This window comes from Lissotriton helveticus, chromosome 2_1 (genome assembly GCF_964261635.1).
Source record: "Lissotriton helveticus chromosome 2_1, aLisHel1.1, whole genome shotgun sequence".
Lineage (NCBI taxonomy): Eukaryota > Metazoa > Chordata > Amphibia > Caudata > Salamandridae > Lissotriton > Lissotriton helveticus.
In genome coordinates, this window is record NC_136059.1 from 369,422,255 (window position 1) to 369,445,626 (window position 23,372).

Genomic DNA, 23,372 nt, shown 5'->3' on the forward strand with positions numbered 1-23,372 from the left:
CCCGGAGGGGGCGTGTCCTAGTCTCCTCGTGGCCGGCGATGGCGGCGAGCGAGTGAGTCCTGTGCCAGACAGCGTTCAGATCCGCTGTTTCTAGTGACACAGGTAAGTGCAGGGGGAGGGGGGCAGAGTGCGTTAAAATACACAAATTCACACAGTTTTTTAAAATAAAATACAATTTTTAGCAGCAAGCGTCGCTCCCGGCTTTCCGCCTCAGGAGATTAGGGCAAAGTGCAGCTCTAGTGGTCAGAGCGCGCTTTTGAAGGATTTTAGGTCAAAGTGGGCGTGGCCACCCGGAGGGGGCGTGTCCTAGTCTCCTCGTGGCCGGCGATGGCGGCGAGCGAGTGAGTCCTGTGCCAGACAGCGTTCAGATCCGCTGTTTCCAGTGACACAGGTAAGTGCAGGGGGAGGGGGGCAGAGTGCGTTAAAATACACATATTCACACAGTTTTTTAAAATAAAATAAAATTTTTAGCAGCAAGCGTCGCTCCCGGCTTTCCGCCTCAGGAGATTAGGGCAAAGTGCAGCTCTAGTGGTCAGAGCGCGCTTTTGAAGGATTTTAGGTCAAAGTGGGCGTGGCCACCCAGAGGGGGCGTGTCCTAGTCTCCTCGTGGCCGGCGATGGCGGCGAGCGAGTGAGTCCTGTGCCAGACAGCGTTCAGATACGCTGTTTCCAGTGACACAGGTAAGTGCAGGGGGAGGGGGGCAGAGTGCGTTAAAATACACAAATTCACACAGTTTTTTAAAATAAAATACAATTTTTAGCAGCAAGCGTCGCTCCCGGCTTTCCGCCTCAGGAGATTAGGGCAAAGTGCAGCTCTAGTGGTCAGAGCGCGCTTTTGAAGGATTTTAGGTCAAAGTGGGCGTGGCCACCCGGAGGGGGCGTGTCCTAGTCTCCTCGTGGCCGGCGATGGCGGCGAGCGAGTGAGTCCTGTGCCAGACAGCGTTCAGATCCGCTGTTTCCAGTGACACAGGTAAGTGCAGGGGGAGGGGGGCAGAGTGCGTTAAAATACACAAATTCACACAGTTTTTTAAAATAAAATAAAATTTTTAGCAGCAAGCGTCGCTCCCGGCTTTCCGCCTCAGGAGATTATGGCAAAGTGCAGCTCTAGTGGTCAGAGCGCGCTTTTGAAGGATTTTAGGTCAAAGTGGGCGTGGCCACCCGGAGGGGGCGTGTCCTAGTCTCCTCGTGGCCGGCGATGGCGGCGAGCGAGTGAGTCCTGTGCCAGACAGCGTTCAGATCCGCTGTTTCCAGTGACACAGGTAAGTGCAGGGGGAGGGGGGCAGAGTGCGTTAAAATACACAAATTCACACCGCTTTTTAAAATAAAATACAATTTTTAGCAGCAAGCGTCGCTCCCGGCTTTCCGCCTCAGGAGATTAGGGCTATTATATGGTGGAGGTGCCTTGCAGGCACCGCCATCCATATTATGATGTGGCCGGTGTTGTGCCTTTCCATAACGGAGACTCCGACATGGAAAGGAATGTAAGAATCGCTTTGGTGGCCCACTGTAGGCCCCCAGGGGGCTGTGGGGTGGAAGGGCTGCACATGGGGGGTGGGTACCCCCCTACATTGGCTTACACAAGCTGGCAGGCACCTTGCAGTGCCTGTGAAGTTGTGAATGCCAATGCACGCCATGCATTTTCTACATTGTGATGGATGCTGCTCACAGCACCGCCCGCCACAATGTTGAATATGCAGGATGCGACTGCCAGGGTGGTGGTTGCATCCTAATTGCCAGTGCGGGACCACCGCACCCCTAGAGGGCGGTCTCAGCACCGCTAGGGTGGCCGGTGGACTTCTTTCTGCCCGCCATCCTAATGGACCCCATAGTGTTCCCTTGTTAGTGTTGTTGGCTGATGTTTAGTTTGTTTAAACTGTTCCTTTAATTTTTCGTAGGTTTAGCCAGCCACGGCCGGTAGTGGGAGTACCGGCCGGGCGGTGACGTGGGGAGGGGGAGGGACAGGGTGGGGGGTACTAATGTATGGATTACAGAGTTTAACAGGTAAATAAACATATAAATAAATAAAACTAATTTCGTTGCGTGCACCGCATCACCAAATGCGATACAGTGCGCGCAACAAAATGAGTTTTATTTATTTAAATGTTTACTTACCTGTTAAACTCCTAATCCATACATTACTACCCTCCCCCTCCCCACGTCACCGCCCGGCCGGTACTCCCACTAACGGCCGCGGCTGGGTTTAGCTGACTCGGCAGCGGCCATTCATGTGAAAATGGGGACTCACTCCTGGTAAGTAGGGGGGCTCTGGGATTTCCTCCTCACAGGAATGCATGCAGGCATGTGTGTGCTTCACATGTGCGAGCATACACACACACACACATAAACACTCTCTCCCTCTGGAATTCTACGTCAACAATATAACAGGTGTGTGCGTCATACAGAAGCTCATAAAAGGGTCATAATAGAATTTAATGAAAAAGATATATTGCTATGTTCTTGTTTGTAGATAGCATTGCAGCTCAGCTACAATTCATCATCAGAAGTAGAAAACTACTACCTTTCAAAATTCTTAATTCCAGAAATTCATCGTTCTCAGCATCATTGACCATTGAAAAACAGTTTTGAAGCATACTGAATTGAGAGAACTTTACTCTATTGTATAGTAAATACATTTTGAAAGGTGGCAGTTTTGACACTCCAAATATGGGCTGTAGCGAACCCAAAACATTCAACTAAGTAAATTCAGTACTAAACCTAAAGTACTTAAGATAATAATTTAGGTGGTTTACCATTCAATTTGAAGTAAAACTGTGAATATGATGGATATAAATTTCAAAAATTCAGTTATGACTTGACAAGTTTATTAAATGGGTCAGTCGTTATTTAGTACTGACTACTTGACATCGAATCAAAGTAGGTGTTCATGAATATCAAAAGACCTATGTGGCCCTCATTACAACTTTGACTGATTTTAGTGTAAGTATACTGGCTGATAGAATCTAAGATTCTAGCAGGTAGCCCAGAAACAAAATCCGGCAATTACAAGATATATCACTGGAATGTTGATTGACCAGGCGCGAGGGCGGGCCCGTCCTTGCCAGTCTGTGCCTGGATAAGGCTGGGATGGCCCCCCCCCCCTCTTGGATTTTGCATGGACTCACGGGATAAAAGTTTGATATTAGGAGTTCGAATCAATTTTTAATTGATCAGTTTCATTCTAAACTTGAAAAATTTCCAAGAGTGAGTTTGGCAGTGTAAAGTGGAGTTTTAATATATACATTGCGAATACACTACCTTAATTGTTTGTGGATTTAATTATTGGGTCACAGGGAGAAAGCAAAAGTATACTGATCACCCTTAGTCGCACTAAGCACTAAGCACAGATAATATAGTTAAGACATGGGTAAAAGGAAAATGCCAAGCTCTAAGCCCAGTGTTGCAAAAAGAGTCCCTAGTGACACCCAACAAACTCTACTGAGTTATCTTACAGGGGCAATGGGGGCCCTGGATAAGCAGATATCTTCAGTAGAAGAGTCATTGGAGGCAGGAACATCGCATCCAAACTCCGAATCTGAACAATCTAAAGTTTTGGATACTTCGGGGCATAGCCTAAGGCACAGCACTGCTCCAAATGGCTGCATCCAACAGATTTCTGAAGAGATTCTACTGAGTGATTCTGATTCCTCACCTCAACCTCCCCAGAAAAACAAAAGAATCCTGCTTGCGAAGACAAAGTAGATGTTGAACAAAACATAGTTGACGAGGATATAAGATCATCGAAAGCCAATGCGCCTCCCATGATTAAACAGGGTCACCAAGGGAAAAAAAGGGCGGAATTAAGAAAAGGCCCTAGCAAAATCAAAGAAGACGCTAATAGAAGGCCTGATGTGCACAGTAATGAATTAAAGAGCTTAATGACCCTGGTTGAAAGATTAGATCTTTTAGTAAGAGTCTCTTTAGATCAAATGGGTGTCAGATTGAACCTTATTGAAGACTTCATTGTTAGTAATAGGAAATAAGGCAATGCTACGAAATCGATACCTGTAGATCAAGGAACGGTGAAGAGAGATACAATTATGCAAGGTGGGCAGTTAAGTATGTTAGAAATAAACCCTATAAAAACTAAAGAAAATGAGTCTCTGACGACGGGAATGATAAACCCTAAAGACATGGTAAATGTCCGTCCCCTACAGACTAGGACAAGCAATCAGTCTAACAGTTCAGAGTCTGGGGATAGGAATAGGGGTATTACGAGGTCAATAGGAACTACATGGTCCAATCCCCCTTCAAGTGTGCCACAGACTTATCAATATTCAGGGCTCAATCCCCTAGGCCAAACCCGGGATAGTCCTGGATTAGACCAACATCTTGACCTACCACCTGATGCAACTCCCTGTATATTTATTTTGGCAAATGTGTCAAAAAAGGCTCCATCAGAAATTGAAACCTGGGAATCATTAAGAAACAAATTACTTCATTGGTTAGGCAGGAGGACTGGTCTAACAGAACAACTTTTTGCAGAATTTAAAATGGCGAGAAGGCTTCAGTGGGTTTGCAATCACGGGAAAATGTTCCATGGTGACTGTATAGTTTTAACACTTAAAACACCGCTGCTTGTTAGGAAAACCCTTTGGACAGGAGGAAATAATTTGTTATCAGTGGACGGAATAAAGGTCTTACCGCTTGTTTTTTTATCCACTTCATATTAGAAATACGAGCTAATTCAATTCCTGAAATGCTGAACAAACCTAAGGTTACTATTATACTGTCTCAACCTTTAATAGGTACCACATGTTATCTGGCATGGAGGAGATAGACTGACTGGCCAAGTCAAGGCCCAAAAATCTAGAGATGCAGGAAGACCTCATGCAATCAGGTTCGCTCCCATTGGAACCTGCCTTGTCTCATAATCCTCAACATTATACTGTGGCTAATAGTAGTATTCCTGATCTTCCCATCCCTCACCATCATTCTGTATTAGAGAGCTTTGGGTTTAGCCTCACATAGTAATACTGTATTGAAACAGGGAAGAACAGAGAATATGATAAATCCTGACCTCCAAAGGGGACACATTGAACTAGGTATTGCTCAGGTAGGAACTCCAAGTATACCTAAACTCAATATCGTTTATTGGAACGTAGCTGGTCTGCGTTCCAAAATTGTTAACGATGTGTGGCACAGATTCACTTGGAAATTCAATGTACTCTGTCTTCAAGAGACATGGACTGTATCAGCCATTCACATTGATGGATACAAAACCTACTTTTCACCTGCTACTCCCTCTCCATCAGGGAGAGCTAAAGGAGGCCTGACTACATTTATCTCTAATCTTTTAGAGATTGGGGTAATAGTTCCTCTGAAACTGGAACCCAATTTTCAAATAATAATTCTTGATATAAATAAATACAACAACTTTGTGCTAGTTAATTTTTATAACAACATGCACAAGGTCCAGTTGATAGCAACCTTAAAAGATATTCGGCGTACCTTAATGGAGTTCAACAATAAGAATACTAAAAGAAATGTTTCTGTATTATGGGGGGGTGATTTTAATCTGACACCATGTGGGCATAATGACAATTTAACTTGTGGTTTACAAGATGAGAATATGAATAATTTAACACATTTACCTCACACCATGAGTGGGGACTGTCTGAACGAGACATTATTTATTTTGGAACTTGGTTTGGTGAACGAATTAGTGGTACTCCCAGTTCCACTTACTCAGACTTTTAATGGTAGAGGAGGTTCCACTTCCATAGATTTTATATTTGTATCAAGTAATGCTGCGTCCCGCATCTTGAGTTTTAAACCACATGACAATGCTACCAGTGATCACTTTCCTAATAGTGTTATATTGTCTCTCCTGTCTAACCCAGATAGGATTTATTTAGTGAGAACATATGGTCAGAAAAATCTTATTCTGGACAGGTTAAATGGGTATTTGCTCAAGTGGGATAGAGTTGACCCACTTGAGATCACAACAGAGGTGGTGAAAAACTCTCTCAAGTCTATAGAGAAATTTTTAGACATTACCGCCACTCATCAAGTGATCTTAAGTAGTTTTGTGGTCATAATAAATGCAGTAAAAGAAGCCCTGTGTATTCAACCGAAAGAAAGAAGGAGAAAAACTAAAGGTTGGTTTAACAACGCTTGTACTAAAGCATACTCCAACCTAAAATTGGCCCTACACAAAGCAGAAAGGGACAAACAAGAAATTACTGTCCTTAGAAAGGTTTATAATCGGGCAATAAAAACAAGAAAAGCTGAATTGAAACATAAATTATGGGTAGAACTACATATGAGTTGTATGGTGAAGGATAGTACCGCTTTTTGGAAAATAATTAAATCTCCATTTCTGTTGGTACCCCGGGATAATCACAAAATAGAAATAGCCATAGATGAAACAGTATGGGTAGAGCATTTCTCGCAGATATTTGGATCAACTGCCAAGGAAGATAGTGTCCTAAAAGAAAAAGAGAAGATAAATCCCCATCATAAATCCACAATCTTCCCGATTGCACTTGACTTTACCCAGTTGGAAGTGGAACTTGCTTTAATGGCTAGTAAATGGGGAAAGGCGCCAGGCCCTGATGGGGTCCCAGTAGACCTTTTTAAATACAATATGGATCTGTGAACTCCAATATTGGTTTGGGTACTGGAAGCCTCATGTACAGTGGGGCTTGTTGAATCGTGGTCAGAATCAAACCTGGTCCCGGTATTTAAAAAAGGAGATCGCCAGAGCCCATCTTTTTATCGTCCCATATCATTATTAGACTCTTTGGGCAAAGTAGCGGGACATATTATTCTTGATCGTCTACAACAATGGGCTGTTGACAATAAGGTACTGTCAGATCTCCAATTTGTGTTCAGGGAAGGTCTGGGCACCACTGAAGAAGCCCTTAATTTGACCCTCTTAATGGGTAAATATGTAAACGTAAAGGGGGGAACTTGTATATGGCTTACGTAGATTTAACTGCAGCCTTTGACTGCGTAAGCCATTCGAAACTATGAACTATTTTAATAGAGATTAGAGTAGAGCTTTCCTTGGTTAATTTTCTGCGTGAACTGTATTCAAATGCCATGGCCTGGGTGAGGTTTGGATTAGTAGGAGAACTTACGGCCCCGATTAGAGTGGAGAGGTGTGTAAGGCAGGGTTGGGTCATGGCGCCCTTCCTCTTTACACTCTATACTGATGGTCTGGAACAAGCCATGTTGGATGGGTGCCAGGACCTACCCTTCTCGCAAAAACGCCCAATACCCACTTTACTCTACGCCGATGGTGCCTTGATTACAGCACAAACCCCCCTGGAATTACAACGTGCACTCAATAGGCATCACAGCTATATGGCTAATCTAGATTTAAGAATAAACATAAAAAACTTTTATAATGAACTCAGGTCCTAGACGTAAGAAAAGGAGAGTTATCGTCATTGAAAATACCAAAGTGGAGAACACATATTCCTATTTAGGAATTTTAATTGACGACAAATGTACATGGAGGCAAGCAATAGAGGTCAGAAAGTTGCTATGTATGAGGGCCACATCTGCATTAGTTAGTTTTGCGCAGAGGCTTGGTAAAAGGCCACCGGCGGAGATGATTCGAATTTATCAAGCCAAATGCGTTAGTACAGCAATTTACGGAGCTGGGGTGTGGGGTTATGTAAAGGTGGAAGCCCTTCAAAAAGTAGAGAACAGTTTTTTGAGGTTCCTCCTCGTGGTTCCGCAAGGTACTTCGACCTTTAGTTGTCACTTAGAATTAGGTCTGCCATATGTTACTGATATTGTGAAACTGCAACCGATTCTTTTGTGGCATCGCCTCTGGTCCTCTACAAAAACAGTTTTTAACCAAGGCCTACTAAACGATTGTCTCTCACTTGAAAATTCACATAAAACTGGTTGGCTTTTATATGTTAAAAACTTATTATATGATTTGGGCTTGGAAAGATATTTACCACTACCCCCCACTTATATCAGAGATATCTAGAAAAGGGCTAAAAAAAGTATGCTTGACTCACTTGGAAGAACTGCGCTTGGCTACTGAGGCAAAAAAAAGCTCAGTTCAACATTCCTTAATAATTCAAACCATCACGGCCATACAGCCCTATTTAACTTTTAATTTGAGTGGTTATGAAAGGTTTTTGTTGACCCGATTCAGGATGAATATATTTCATCGCCTGGTAACCTTTCCTAAAATCAATGATTGGTCGAATACGTTAATAACCTGCCCCTGCTATGAAGAATCTCCACAATCATCAATTCATGTGGTCTTCTTCTGCAAATTTTATGAAGAACCGAGATCAAATTTAGAATAGGATTGGTGCTGTATACATTGTTTTAGGCTATAATTGCCTTCTTGACTTGTACTCCCACGATTGATTTGAATGTTTTTAAACAATATGTCTGAATTTTGGTATATTTTTTTGCTGGTATATTTGTTATCTATTTAGGATATGTAATTTTTTATAACAATTTATTATCAGAGGATGTGATTTTTATCATGAACTTTTATGGGTTTTCTAATTATGAAAACCGAAAAAAGGAATTTTTGATTTGATTTGATTGGATTGACCTCAAAGATATGGGAGTACCAGGTGTTTTTCTGTTGGTTTACCTCCGTTCTCAAGACAAATCATCTGACACCTGCCTACATAGAGGAGGTATAAAATGTTAGTGGAAGGGCTTTAGGGTGATACAGTACAGGGTGAGGGTTGTCTACAAGGGATTTTGTTTGGGATTTTGTCGGTTAATTGGTTCAGTTTATTTGTTAGCGTAAGTAATTGAGTTTGTTATAAACAATCTAACTCAAATGTGTCCATAGGGACAACAGTGATATGTATTGATATTAATCACAAAGAGAAAAATCACAAAGAGAAAAAGCACACGGGAGATCCTATTTGTATGAAAACCTTTTTCCCATTGAACGGTATGGTAGCGAAAGAAATAATAACTTTTTAAAACGCTGTGATTGCAGAAATTGAGAACCTTTTTAGAAAACCTATGCATGTCAACCGTAATCTTTCTAAGGAACAACAACTGGCCTTAATCCATTTACAATCACTACCTGAAACTATAATCAAACCGGCCGCTAAAGGCGGTGGAATCGTCCTCTGGGATGAGGCAGCCTATAATACTGAACTACAGATACAACTTGCAGTTGAAACACACTATCATAATCTTCCAGGCAATCCAACATCTAGACTGGAGAAAAAGATCTCTGAGCTAAGCAAAGCAGGTTTTGATGGTGGGTGGTTAAGCGAGAAGGAAGCTGCATTTCTCATTAATAAATCACCAACGGTACCGGTGATATACTGTTGGACCTGCGATGGACAAGCCCAGCACAAAGGGGGTAGCTTGGCTCAAGTGTCAAGGCAGTGAAGGCTGTAGGGCTAAGCCGGCTCTGACCCAATAATAACCCCCTGCACAGTCACACCAAAAAGAAGGACACCACACCACTGCTGTAGAAAAATACGATTCCTTTATATAAAAGTTCTCTGCTGTAAATAGGGATCAATTGGGGAAGCACATTCACATTTCATTTGTTACAGCACTCTGGGATTCAGGTTGAGAATAAATACAGTAAATAGGACTTCAGGAACACTGGTGGTGCATAAATATTAGGAATAGCTCTATCAATAAATAAAATGAATATCAGGTTTATATATCACCAATACATGGAATAATAAAGCCTGGTTCATTTAAATGCATAACCACATTTTCATTCTGGTATCGCTGCCACCAATTAAATAAATCAGGAAGTTTACATTTGCAAGATAAACCCACTTTGAAAAGGATAACAGTACTTGTGGAATCATGGGGAATGCATGCGGGCTTCTCTGGATTCACGGTGCACTGGGGACTCTTTTATGTTCACGCGGGGCCCATGCGCGTGTACCTAAAGACAAGGAAACACGGTAAATATGACATTTGGCCCTCCGCTGCCACCGGGGAAGGATGTCCGCTTGCCGGTGTGGTTTACTTGAGCCTACGGCAATATCGCAGGCACCAGGGTAGCACAATTCGAAGTCAGTAGACGAACGAACGGCTGCCAACGGGGTCACTCAGTCTAAGCGCTCGCTCAAATCAACGCCGGTGCACAGTTCCTTGATAACGCGGCACCCCTCCAGGGGAAACGACCCACCTCACTACGGCTGCAAACGAATAGCGATTCAGTCGGGGCACAGCACTTCCTACGGCAGCATCAGGGTTCTCAGGGGCTTCACGGACCTCCCTCCGACTTCCTCATACGGGGGCTGGTCCCGCCCACGGCAACAGTTTCCCGGGTCTCTGGGAAAGGGCAGGGACACTAATCCCGCCCAATGAAGGCCGGCCTCTCCCCGCCCCGGCGCACCACCTCACCTTCGATCACTGCACAACCAGGAAGCGCGCAAGGCCGGTGGGGCTCGGAGACGTCCGAGTCCCCCGCGATAGGCGCTATTCACGAAGGGGGCACTGTGGAAGGTCGCGACTCGACTTTTCTTCACGATTTCGCCACCGGGGGGGGGGGGAAGGCACATAAACTTGGCCACAGTTTTTGGGGTAATGAGGCACTAGCTGGGCAGGCGCTGTCGGCGCAAGGTTACTGGAACACGCCTGACTGGAACGCCAGTCAGGAATCAGGCTATTAACCCTTGCCACTCTACTGCCTGTGCTCTCAGCCACCTCAGGGGTCAGCAGGGCAGGTGTCACTCTGGTGTCAAGTCTGGAATCTGAATTACATCTAAAATGGCCGCCAGGGACTGGGCTTTATATAGCCAGTGCCCTGAGGTACTGGCACGAGCCAGAAGGTTCTAGAACCTTCCCTGGCTGTGTCAATGGCATGGCACTTTTGAGGTGTCTTTTGGTCACTCAGAGCCACCGTACTGGGGCTCTGGAGCAGCCATTTTGTGTACCTGAGGAAAGTTATGAAATTCCTGTCAGGAAAGCGCGCCAACCAGAAAGGGCGCCAAAACCTCAAAAGGTCAGGGTTCAAGGAGGCTCCAATGGGAGTCACTCACATGAGGGAAATATGTGTCCACCATTTTAAGGTTAAACACACACAGGTTGCCAACCTCAGTTTTCATGTCCACAGGTTTCGCCAGGCACCTTGTACATAGGTGCCAGAAACCTTGTGAGCAACTGGGTGTCAAGGAACACCTAGCCCCATGAAACAACACACAAAAACGTCCTGGTAGACAAATAAAAAGCGGCAAATTTTGGGAGGTTCAGGGGAACAAAAGAAATCATATTGGTGAGGGGACTCTCAGAAGCAGACGGGTCCAACATATACATATTGCCGAAAGTGCACAAAAATCTTTCGTGCCCACCCGGTAGACCAATAGTCTCTGGATGCAACTCCATCCTCAAGCCTGTAGCCCAGTATGCAGATTTTTTCATTCGACCTTTTGCTACTGAGGCGGAGAATTACATCAGGGACACCACAGCTGTGATTAATGTGGTGGAAAATCTTCCCTTCGATGGAACTTGTGAACTCTTGGTGTTAATGGACATCGATAGTTTATACACTAACATTCCCCAAACGGATGTCCTCTTGATTTTAGAAAATCTTCTTGAGAACAGACCAAGACCACATGCTGTTCTAACAGGTTTTATTCTTGAGTGCATCCAGGTTTCACTATGCGAGAATTTCTTTCTCTGCGAGAAAACATTCTTTCAGCAGCAGAAAGGAGTGGCAATGGGTGCAGTTTTTGCCCCGGACACAGCGAATATTTATGTGTCTGATTTCGAAGGAAAGTTCATCTATAACTCCAGCAATCCATTCGCAGCCAATTTGAGATGTTGGCTGCGTTATATCGATGATATTTGTTTCATCTGGCAAGGTACATTAGAGGTCCTCTTAGAGTTCCATCAATGGATCAATTCCAGAAACCCTAACCTTATTTATTTATTTATTTATTTTTTACATTTCTAGAGCGCTTCAATTTACTATTGTCCATGACAAAGACAGCATGGACTTTCTTGACATTTCTATCAAAGTCAGTGAAGACAATACACTTTATACACCACTGTTCACCAAACCAACTGCGAGAAATACGCTTTTGAAGTACAACAGCCACCATCCTCAAGCTTTGAGGGATGGTCTCCCATTTGGCCAATTCCTCCGGTTACGGAGAAACTGCTCAAGGCGGGTTGACTATTTTTCTGAAGCGAAAAAATTGAAAGATAAACTACACGCTCGTGGCTATCCTAACAAACTGCTCAAGGGTTCTCTTAACCGCGCGAGGCGTTACTTCAAGTCAAATGCAAAACACCCTAATCACAGTTGGTATGTGTCACAACCTTTGGTACTGCCACCAATACTTTCAAAAAGTTGGTTAGGAAACATTGGTCCATACTCTCCAATTTACCTGAACTTGTTGAAAAACCTATGTTCGCTTTCAAAAGAGGGTCCAACTTGAGAGACCGTCTTGTACATGCGTACAAAAGTAAAGAGAGTAACCTGATTGATAACATGCGACAACTTAGCCCAGTCACTGGTCACTTTAAATGCAATCATTGCTTAGCATGTCAAACTACTAGTAATCTGAAATGCTTTCAGTTGAATGGTAAGATGATCACCTTGACGTGCTTTTCTAACTGTAACACTTCGAATGTAGTGTACTCTATTTAGTGCTGCCCGTGCGGCCTGAAATACTTTGGCAGAACAACGCAGGTAGTGAAGAAACGCATACTCCAACATCAATCTAGAATACGCTATTGCACTGAAAATGCCCCCCTAGTGGAGCATTTTGTGCTTAAGAAACATACTGAAAAGGAAATGTTGTGGTGGGTTGTTGAGATTGTGAAACCCACCATCAGACAGCCCAATGTAGATCGCATTTTAACAATCAAGGAACAACGTTGGATTTGCTATGCTGACTGTCAAAAATGGATTAAATTCCTCAACAGAGTGGCATACTTTGGCCTGTCTGACATAAACGCAACATGATGTCTTGAGTCACTTAAGGTTATTTTTCCACTAGCCTTAGATTTTCAGCTTAAAATGAGATACGCTGTATACTAATTTTTTCCAGAATGTGTGAACCTCTCAATACTCTCTTGCAATAGGAAAACTGAGTATAAATATGTTTGTGCAGTGATCAAAACAATATAATTGGCCAATAATTAGCTTTTGATAGTTTTGCTAAAAATAGTGTATGCTTTTTATTTGCCACTGATATTGCATTAATTAATGATTTAATATATGATTATGCAACTGTACTGCTTCGTTGGCATTTATCGTCTGCAATAACAATGTGGCATCTGTGGGCACACTACAATACGATGCTTACTCTTCTTTGTCTAAATGAGCTGTAACTTGAATTGTCCAAATGCATTTGTGATTGTATACATTTGTCGATATACATCTGTTATCTCATTAACTTGTACCCTTCTTCAGATGTTTTATGCCACAGTAATTTCTGTTTATAATTATCTTTTTTTTTAAATGTGAAATTGAGTGGGTCAAGTGGTACGGTTAATTTTTCTAACCATTCTCCCAGATTATTGTTATCACCACCATCGTCTTATATACTTATAACTCATTGCCATTAAACGTTATAGATGTTCATCGATCTTTCAAGATGGCCGCCACAGTGTCCATAAGACTAATTGATAAACACGTTTGAACACTAACCATAGACGGCTGCCTTTGCAGTCCGTCTCCAGTTTTGTTTAGGTCTGTAATACTTCCGGGGCAGGGTATTCAAAAAGGAAGGGCCGAAACCCATCGCCATCCATATCCCGAAAACGCTTCCGGTTGCTGGATCGCTATGGGTGTGCTGTTGAAGCCGTTAATGTAAATAACCTACCCGCCTCCATCTCTGTATGACTTTGTCATTTCATTACCCAGCAGACTGTAACGTGCGCTGCCCTTTAGTTGTTAGTCTATGCATTTGATTTGCTGGCAAAAATAACATAGATGAGAATGGTCAGAATGCTTAATATTTCGACGATTTTTAAATATAATGCATTGTTTGCCGTGCCTGTAGTACTATCAGTTTCGGCATCTGTCACGTATAATATATGTATTTATACTATGCCCGCGGCACTATGCTTGTCTGGCATGCGCTACGAGTAAGATTTGCTCACGTACGCTGACAATCACCGCAATACATGCCGATGTGGTTCTATCCCCGGCAGGTGTTACACAGTGTAACAAATGTGACATGTTTAGCATTTTGCCTATAAATCATGTCAGATGTCCTGAATAGCGACATGGTTGTAGACAGACTGGTACTGCATAGCGTGAGTTTTCCAAGCGCTCCTATATAGACTAGATAGAAGAGTAAATACTCCTCTTTTGGCCATAGTAGCAGGAATGATCCCCGTAATTAGACGTCTTCACAGAGATCTGATACTGTATTTGTATTTGTATTTGTATTTTCGATTTGTAGAGCACCTTATCACCCAGGGGTCTCTAAGCGCTTAGCGGAGAGTGGACACAAAGTTGTTAGGGGAACAAGCTAGATGGTACCCCATGCCTCCTGGAATAGCACGGTTTTTAGCTTTTTTCTGAAGGGCAACAGACTTGTTTCTTTGCGCAGGTTCTCAGGCAGTTTATTCCATGCACTGGGAATAGTGTAGGAGAACGTGCGTCCTCCTAAAGAGGACAGTTTGAACCGTGGGCAGATCAATAGTGCAGCCTCTGCTGATCGTAAGTTCCTGCTAGGGGCATACGGGACAAGACGTTCCTTAATGTATTTAGGGGCTTGCCCATATAAGGCTTTATGCGTAATGCATAGGCCCTTAAACTTGGCCCGTTGATTCACTGGCAGCCAATGAAGTTTGCGAAGAAGGGGGGTGGTATGGGTCCTTCTTGGTTTGTTGAAAATGAGTCTGGCCGCGTCGTTCATGACAATCTGAAGTCTGTTCATTAGTTTTTGCGGAGTACTGACATACATGACGTTGCCGTAGTCCAGCCGTGCCAGGATTAATGCTGATACTGCTCTCCTGAGAGTGTCCGCCGTCAGGATGGGAGACAGTTTGCACAGTTGTCTCATTAGGCCCACACAAGTGCCCACTACAGCTGAGACCTGGGCTGACATAGTGAGGTTGGCATCTACAACTATGCCTAGGCTTTTAACTGTTTCTGCCGGTACTGGGGGGTTTCCTAATTCAGTGGGCCATAAGAGGTCACTCCAAGGGCTAGATGATGTCGTAATTGCAAGCACCTCAGTCTTATCAGGATTAATCTTTAAAGAATTTGCCGTCATCCAATTGACGGTAAATTTTAAGATGTTTTGCAATTTTTGATCTGCTGTTGGGGTGTTACCAATTTGAATGATGATCTGAGTGTCATCAGCGTAGTTGTATATACTGCAGTCCATCTGATTAAATGATGAGATGAGGGGCTGCAGATATGCATTGAACATCAAGGGTGACAGGGCCGAGCCCTGTGGGACTCCACATGTGATCCTTGCTGCCTCTGATACCAGGTCATCCAGTTGTACTCTCTGAACCCGTTCACCGAGGAACGAGGTCAGCCAGGCATGGGCCGTGCCCTGGATACCGAAGTCCCACATCCGCGACAGTAGTAGGTCATGATTGACCGTATCAAATGCCGCGGAGAGGTCAAGCAGCACCAGGGCACAAGTATCTTTTTTATCTGCTTTAAGTCGCAGGTCGTCTAGCACGGAAAGCATGACCAATTCCATGCTATTGTGGGCCCTAAAACCGGCCTGGTTGGGTTCCAGCAAGGAATTGTTCTCAAGGCGGTGAGAGAGGCTGGGCAGCACATGCTGCTCCAGTATTTTGGCTAAAAAAGGAAGTTGTGAAATGGGCCTATAGTTTTTCAAGATCTTGGTATCAGCCCCTGCCTTTTTTAAGAGAGGAATCAATCGGGCTTCCTTCAGGTTAGAAGGGACCTGTCCGGAAGTGAGGGAACTGTTAAGGAGCGATAGTATGTCATCCTCCAGTCCTGGCCAGGCTTGTTTGTAGATCCTCGGAGGGCATGGGTCAGCCGGTGAGCCTGATTTGACTTGATTCATCACTCTTTCCAGAGTTTCTTTGGTGAGTAAGGGTAGTGAAGTTAGGGGCTGGATGACTGTGGGGGTAGGTATTTGAGTGATTCCTGGGCAGTCCAGCCTGGGGGTGGTCTCGATTTCTGTCAGGAGGGCAGATATCTTGGTGGTGAAAAATGACTGGAATTTATGGCAGTCTTCTTGCGTGAAGGAGGGGGGCTGTTCCTTCTTTTTTCTCAGTTCTGTAAGGACTTTGAAAATTTCTTTCTGGGGATTGGGTGCTGTCGCAATTCTGCTTTCGTAAAACTCACCTTTCCTAGTCCTAATAGCTTGTTTGTAAGTGGTGAGCTTTTTTGCATACAAAGCTTGGGAATTAGGATCATACCCCTTTCGCCAAGCTCTCTCGCTCTGGCGCAGGGAGTGTTTCAGGAGTCTCAGGTCATCATTGAACCAGGGGGCCCCTTTTCCTTTGTCCACGATGTTTACCCTTCGTGCAGGTGCCACTGCCTCAATGGCATTTTTCAGTTTTAGTGATAGTTTGAGGCTGGCCCTCTCCACGTCATCCTCTGGTAGTCTGTTAAGGTGGGAGGGTTTCTCTAATGTAGATAATAGAGTATCAGAATTGATTGAATTCCACCTTCTCACCACCCGCCACTCGGCGGTGGGGATTCCTCCTTGCCCCGGGAATGCTAATCTACCCTGCAGCAGGTGATGATCCGACCATGTGCAAGGCGAGATAGTGACAGGGCTCAGCACCGGGACTGAGGTCCAAATCAGATCCAATGTGTGACCTTTCTTGTGTGTTGGGCCTGTCACTATCTGGGTTAGTTCTAGCGCGGTCATAGCCTCTTCTAACTGTTTGGACGTTGCGTCTTTAGTGGACTTCTCCCAGTGGAGATTGAAATCTACCATTACCACAAGACCCTCATACCTTGTGCGAAGGTCGTGGACCAGTCCCAAAAAAGGCTCGAAAAAGGCTGGGGGAGTTCTAGGAGGGCGATAGACGATGAGTATCGCCAGGCAATTGGTGGCAGAGCAGAGCTTGACCCCCAAGATGTCCGCACCCTCGCCATATTGTCTCCAACCTATGCAGTAGTGACCACTAGATCACTGTTTGGAGTGTTACTCGAGGTTCGTGGGTTTCCACGTTGGTTGGATTTAATATGACTTATTAGTCTTGCTCAAGTCTTGTCAATCAATTGACTGTTTTTATAATTTACAAAAGAATGGTTTGCTCCTATTAATACGGACAACCTTCTACATGAAGAGCCTTCTACTTGAAGAGCTTTCCTTCATTGTTGCTGGATCGCTGGCTCGAATCAATTAATACTGCCTTCAAGAATTCTGCAGGTACGATGTCACCTGACATGATTATAATTCAGCTGACACTTACAAGACGCAGTTTATATAATATCTTGCCTTTCATCTGACAGATTGCTGCAGTTACATATCTCAACCCATAAGCTATATGAATCTAGAAATTCCGCTTCCATTGCAATTCTCTAAGTAAGTTTGTACCTATTCTAATGGTATAAAGGGCTTTGGTGGTGACTCACTTGTTTGTTGTTTGATATATAATTGTTTTTTACATCTTTAAAGATTGATGTCATATTTCGAAGAATGTCAAGTAACACTACTTTAGTGTTACGCACACAGTTATCCATGGTGAAATATTTGTAATATGATGTTTTAGTTGTTATCATGTGTAGTTGATAAAAGAATTTATCGATAAAATAATTATATTGTATCTACACAGGGGGTTTCCTCTGCAATACACAATTGTCCTGATGGTCTTATAGACAACAGCAACAAAGACCGAAACGTCGACCTCTTCATCATCTCCCAAGAAATTTATGTTCTTAAGAGCAACTTTTGTTCATCATTGGTTTTAGTTGCTTTTTTGCATTTGTAGGAGCTGATGTTTTGTTATGTACTGATTTGCTGATTTGTTCTATACATCTGTTCATGACACCTTGCTTATGATTAACTACTTGATGTTTCCCCTTGAATTTATTTCCGATATATAAAATAAAATATATTTTCATACAAATAGGTTCTCCCGTGTGCTTTTTCTCTTTGTGATTTTTCTCTTTGTGATTAATATCAATACATATCACTGTTGTCCTATGGACACATTTGAGTTAGATTGTTTATAACAAACTCAATGACTTACGCTAACAAATAAACAGAACCAGTTAACAAACAAAATCCGTTGTAGACAACCCTCACCCTGTACTGTATACTGCCCAAGCATACAAGGGTTTATTCGGTTACCCAAATTCTCTAATGTTTAGGGTGATACAGCATTTTCTGGGCCCATTTGCTTACCATTGGTCCTCCGACTGACCTTTCTATCGAACTGAGAGGTGATGGAAGGTAACATTGACATCAATCAAAAACAATTAACAGTGCAACCCATTTGGCTACACAATGAGGACCAGGAATTGGTAGCTACGGTTAGGAATGTTAATTACAAAATTCAAAATCAAGTTCAAATACATGACTCAAAACCATGCAAGGAAAAATTTAGGGGAGGTGAAAAACAAATGAATACAAGTTTCCAGTGCATTAGAGTCCCATTACATGTAATACTCAATACGTCTTTAAAATAATCACGCCAGTATGACTAAGAACTATATTTGAATCAACTATATGAAGTATTAATGCATACCTTACATAAACTTCTTTATCGTTTGAAGTAAAATCACATTCTACATATATAAGGGTGATTTCTATCCAGTTACCTAAACTAAAGGTGTTGTTTTATGTATTAAAGCATACATTATGAAATTCGATTTTCATCTGATAGTGAGTACGCTATCTACTAAATGAGGATGACTTAATTAATTAGACTTCAATTAATAAATAAATCAATTATGATAGGGACATAGTGTGAGTAAATTCTCTAATCCTACAGTGAAGGTATTCTTTAATAATGCTGTCAAGTGCAACACTTACATTAGTTTGTTAAACCTCACAAGAAACGTGCTAAGTACATGTTCATGCTATGTATCTCTTAAGTATCTGTGACATATTTGTGACGTGGAAAGGTGGGCAATTTTGCGCTGCACCAAGGGGGTTGAGTGTGAGGGGCAAGGGACTCGCGTAGGCTACCACGGGATAGGGTTATGGCGGCCTCAGTGGTGCTGGAGGGGTCAGGCAGGGACCAGGCCCTGTTGATAACTGCAAAAAGAACAATTGATGGACAAAATGCAGAACAATGTCATACATTCACCCCAGTACAGAGATCTGGGCGTAAATCTATAGTTTTTTGCTCACCATGCCATTTCATTTTGGACCCAGCCATGTGCAAATCAGTCTTGACCCTGTGCCCAATGGGAACAGTCCAGCCCGAACCGCCAGGCCAGGTCCTCCCTGGACTGGAAACAAGCATCCTAGGACCGGTATTGGCCTTTCGGCCCACATCAGCCGGGATAGCTTGACTGCAGTGGCACGGAGAGCATGGGACCCATGTCTGGGCATACCCATCCCACTCGGGGTGACATATACAAAAAGAACAATTGATGGATAGAATACAGAACAATGTCATACATTCACCCCAGTACAGAGATCTGGGCCTAAATCCATTGTTTTTTTGCTCATCATGCCATTCCAGTTTGGACCCAGCCATATGCAAATCAGTCTTGACCCTGCGCCCAACAGGAACAGTCCAGCCCGAACTGCGAGGCCAGGTCTTTCCTGGACTGGAAACAAGCATCCAAGGACCGTTTTTAGGCTTTCAGCCCTCATCAGCCAGGATAGCTTGACTCCAGTGGCATGGTGAGCACGGGACCCACGTCTGGGCATACCCTTCCCACTCATGGTGACTGATGCATAAAGAACAATTGATGGACAGAATGTAGAACAATGTCATACATTCACCCCAGTACAGAGATCTGGGGTACATATGGCTGCATATGGCTGGGTTCAAACTGGAATGGCATGGTGAGCAAAAAAAGATGGATTGAGGCCCAGATCTCTTCTACTGGGGTGAATGTATGACATTGTAGAGTTGTACTTACTTTATGTTTCTTCTGCTGCCTTCATGACCACTATGACTAAAGATAGCAAGATCAGAGCAAGGGGAACCAATGAGCAAGTTAAATTTATAAGCTGCTAAACTCAGTGCATCCTTGACTTCCAAAAATACCAGGGACTAAGGGATCCTTACAATACTTTCAAGCAACAAGGCTTGATACAGTTTCTTAACCTTCCTCTCAAATGATCACAATCCTTAAAAATGTAATTACTCAGTTTACCTCTATCATGAGGAGTACCACAAGATTCAATCTTTCCATGCAACCACTTTTTGAAATGCTTCAAGAAAAAGCATTAAACACCGGTCAATTTATAGATAATTACACAGGAAACATTATTGGATAATTATATCAACTGGATGAACGCTTTCTGTCTGAAGTTGATACTAGTAAAAATGGAATTCCTTCTTCTTTGCATACATTCATCAATGCTATTTCAAAATGGATGAAAGGCATGTCATGCAAAACAACACTGTCCTTCAGCACTTTCCAGTTACCTGAAAAATACATATTGCACCATGGGGTAGAAGAATCACCACAAGCAAGCCATATCTCCTTCTAGATTCAATCCAAATCTTTTATCCTTCAGGAAAACAAAACATGCCTTTTCAGAGTGTACCTAAAAAGGTTAATATTGTTCTCTCTTAAATATTTATCACTGGCCATTATTATTATTCTTTTAGGTCTTCCATTTGCTGTAAGTGAAATGCCCTGTTGCCCAGCACCTACTTCAGAGCTATATTAATAAAATGAATAGAGAAATGATACATACATCGCAATTCTCTCCACATCTTTGCAATTCTGAATAGCTTAATAGATTTAGTCAATCACCATTCTATATTGAACTCAAACAGGAAACATGTGACTATAATGCGTGAGTTACCCCACCACATCTGTCACAAAATGTCTACTAGTTCCTAGCTGGTGGCAATCTGTCAAAAGTGGAAAGATCCTTCCCAAGGGGGAGGTGCTCCCTGAATCCTCGCCACTGGAGGGTAGAATTCTTATTGAGTATATGCCTAGAAAAGAGATCTCTTTGACCTATCAAAAACTAAGTAACAATGCACCTGACTCCCTTTCTCAACTCTGAGGGAGTTGGACAAATGATATCAAGGAACTGGATGATGAAGAGTGGCAAGGGGCACTGACCTCCCAGAAGGAGGTAGCAATTTCTTCTCGGTTTAAACTAATAGAACTTAAGATCCTACACAGAATGTATCTCTCATGCCACACATTAGTCAAGGTGGGGTACAGGACAGATCCTAAGTGTAGGAGCAAAAATATAACCAGGAGGGTATGTGAAAGGAAGACACCACGATGAAGGTAGGAACCAGGTTTAATCAGTTTAAGGTCCTTCAAGTCCCGGCAGCAACTGAACTGCTGTGGGACACCACATTCTAGAGTGGAACCCCATAAACCCACACAAGCTCACACAAGCTCAACATTACACATTCCAAGCAGATCCCAACACACGCCCCTTCCTTCACAGCAAAAGAAAACATAAGGTACAGAGAATAACAAGAAAAAAAAAGAAATACAGGCAAGGAACAGGTGACATAGCATAATAAGGTGATGACATTACAGCATTTTGTAATTAAAAAACTTTGAAGAAACACATTTCAATCGGGTGGATGCACTCCTAACAGGAACACGGTCGGAATGAACACATTCCCTCCTGTGAAACTTTACCGTTCTCCATCACCACCACATGATCCTTCACAGCAGATACTCTTTTAGGAGCTGAGAAGCGAGACTCCCCCTTGCGAAGGAAACTGAGCCTCTTGACGCTCACCCAATCACCTTCTTTGACAGGCAAGGAACTGTGAACACCAGACCAGGTGTCGTACTTAGCCTGAACGGCAGCCCTGACATCTACTACGTCTGACAACTTCATGTCCACCTCCCTCCTAGACATCCATTCTTTGTTTAATTTGGAGCACGCAACTCTCTCTATAAGCAAGGTAAACGGAGCTATGCCAGTGCTAACATGTGGAGTGGTCCTCACTGCCCACAGCATGTCGCTAACAGCTTGCCGCCAATGTAAAACCATTGACTAATGCCAGCTGCAAGTGTTCTTTGATGACGCGGTTGAAGCGCTCAATCAAACGGTTACTGCAGTGGTGCTAAAGGGACGTGAGAATGTGTTTTACACCAATATCCTTGAGAAATGTTTGCATTTCACTAGAAACCAACTGGGTACCATTGTCCGACACCAACTCTTCAGGAAAACCCTCTCTGAGAAATACAACCTGCAAAAAATGATAATGGATGAAGAGTTCACATTGTTCACAAATCTGATCTCAGGCCATTTTGACATGTAGTCAATTAGAACTAGAGTGTATTTGGGAGAACTCCCAATGAGCCCAAAAGGACCCACAATATCGAAGGCCAATTTGGACCATGGAGTGTTCTTCACCACCACAGGTTTATAGGGGAAGGATGGGTCACTTGGATTTGTCACTCGTAACACAAACACAGCAGTCATGAACAAACTGCTCAACATCTTTATCTAACCCAAGCCACCAAAAATCTTGTCTCACCCTGCGTTTCATGGCTCAAATTCCCGGGTGACCTTCATGAGCTAAATCCAAAATTCTTTTGCGTATGGACAAGGGAACTACAGACAAACCGCCTCTCCTCAACACCCCATCCACCACAGATAACTCTTCACTAAACCTTTTGTAGGGAACCAATTCAGAGGGGCAATCTTTGTCACTGGGCCACACAACGGCTAACAGGTCAATAACGTTCATAACTTCAGCATCATCAGACGTACCCTCAAACCACTCTTGTTCCGAAAGTGCTCCACCAACTGTGTCTTCTAAAGAGCACATTTCTCAAACTATGTCCAAGTCATCACAGCCAATGTATTATCCTCACATGAGAGGGGTAACCTGGATAAATAATTAGCTACATGGTTTTTGGCTCCAGCCACATACTCAAGCCGATAACGGAACTCATGAAATCTGTACTGTAATTTAGAAATACATGGCGTTGCCCTGCCACCACCTTTAGTGGTAAACAAATCAACCAAAGATTTATGATCCATCCTTAAGATGAACTTGTTACCCCACAAAAAATTCCTGAAGTGCTGAACACCCTACCACAAACCTAAAGCTTCCCTTTTAATGGTTAAATAGGTGCTTTCAGCACCCCTTAGGGTTCTTTAAGGAAAGGCTATGGTTTTTTCACGACCATCACCCCTTCTCTGTAGAAGGACTGCTCCTAAACCAACATTACTTGCATCAGTAAATATGATTCACAGATCATTAATGTTGAAAGGTTAGAGGGGGCGAGCGTGTACAATTTCTTGTCTGATCGACTCAAAATTATTGTTGCAGTCAACATTCCATACATCTATAACACTTTTCTTTAACAAGTTCCGCATGGAAGCAGTTTTGGTGGAAAAGTTGCTAATGAATTTGGCATATTAT

The 23,372-nt window shown here is 43.2% G+C and overlaps 1 long non-coding RNA gene across 1 annotated transcript in view; it reads left to right on the top strand.

Moving 5' to 3' along the window:
• Window positions 1–17,820, top strand: part of LOC144819356 (uncharacterized) — a 42,442-nt gene extending 24,622 nt beyond the window's left edge. Inside the window, exon 4 of the long non-coding RNA XR_013607310.1 lies at window positions 17,658–17,820. This is a non-coding gene — a long non-coding RNA (uncharacterized LOC144819356). The remainder of the gene's footprint in view (window positions 1–17,657) is intronic.
• The last annotated feature ends 5,552 nt before the right edge of the window (window positions 17,821–23,372 follow it).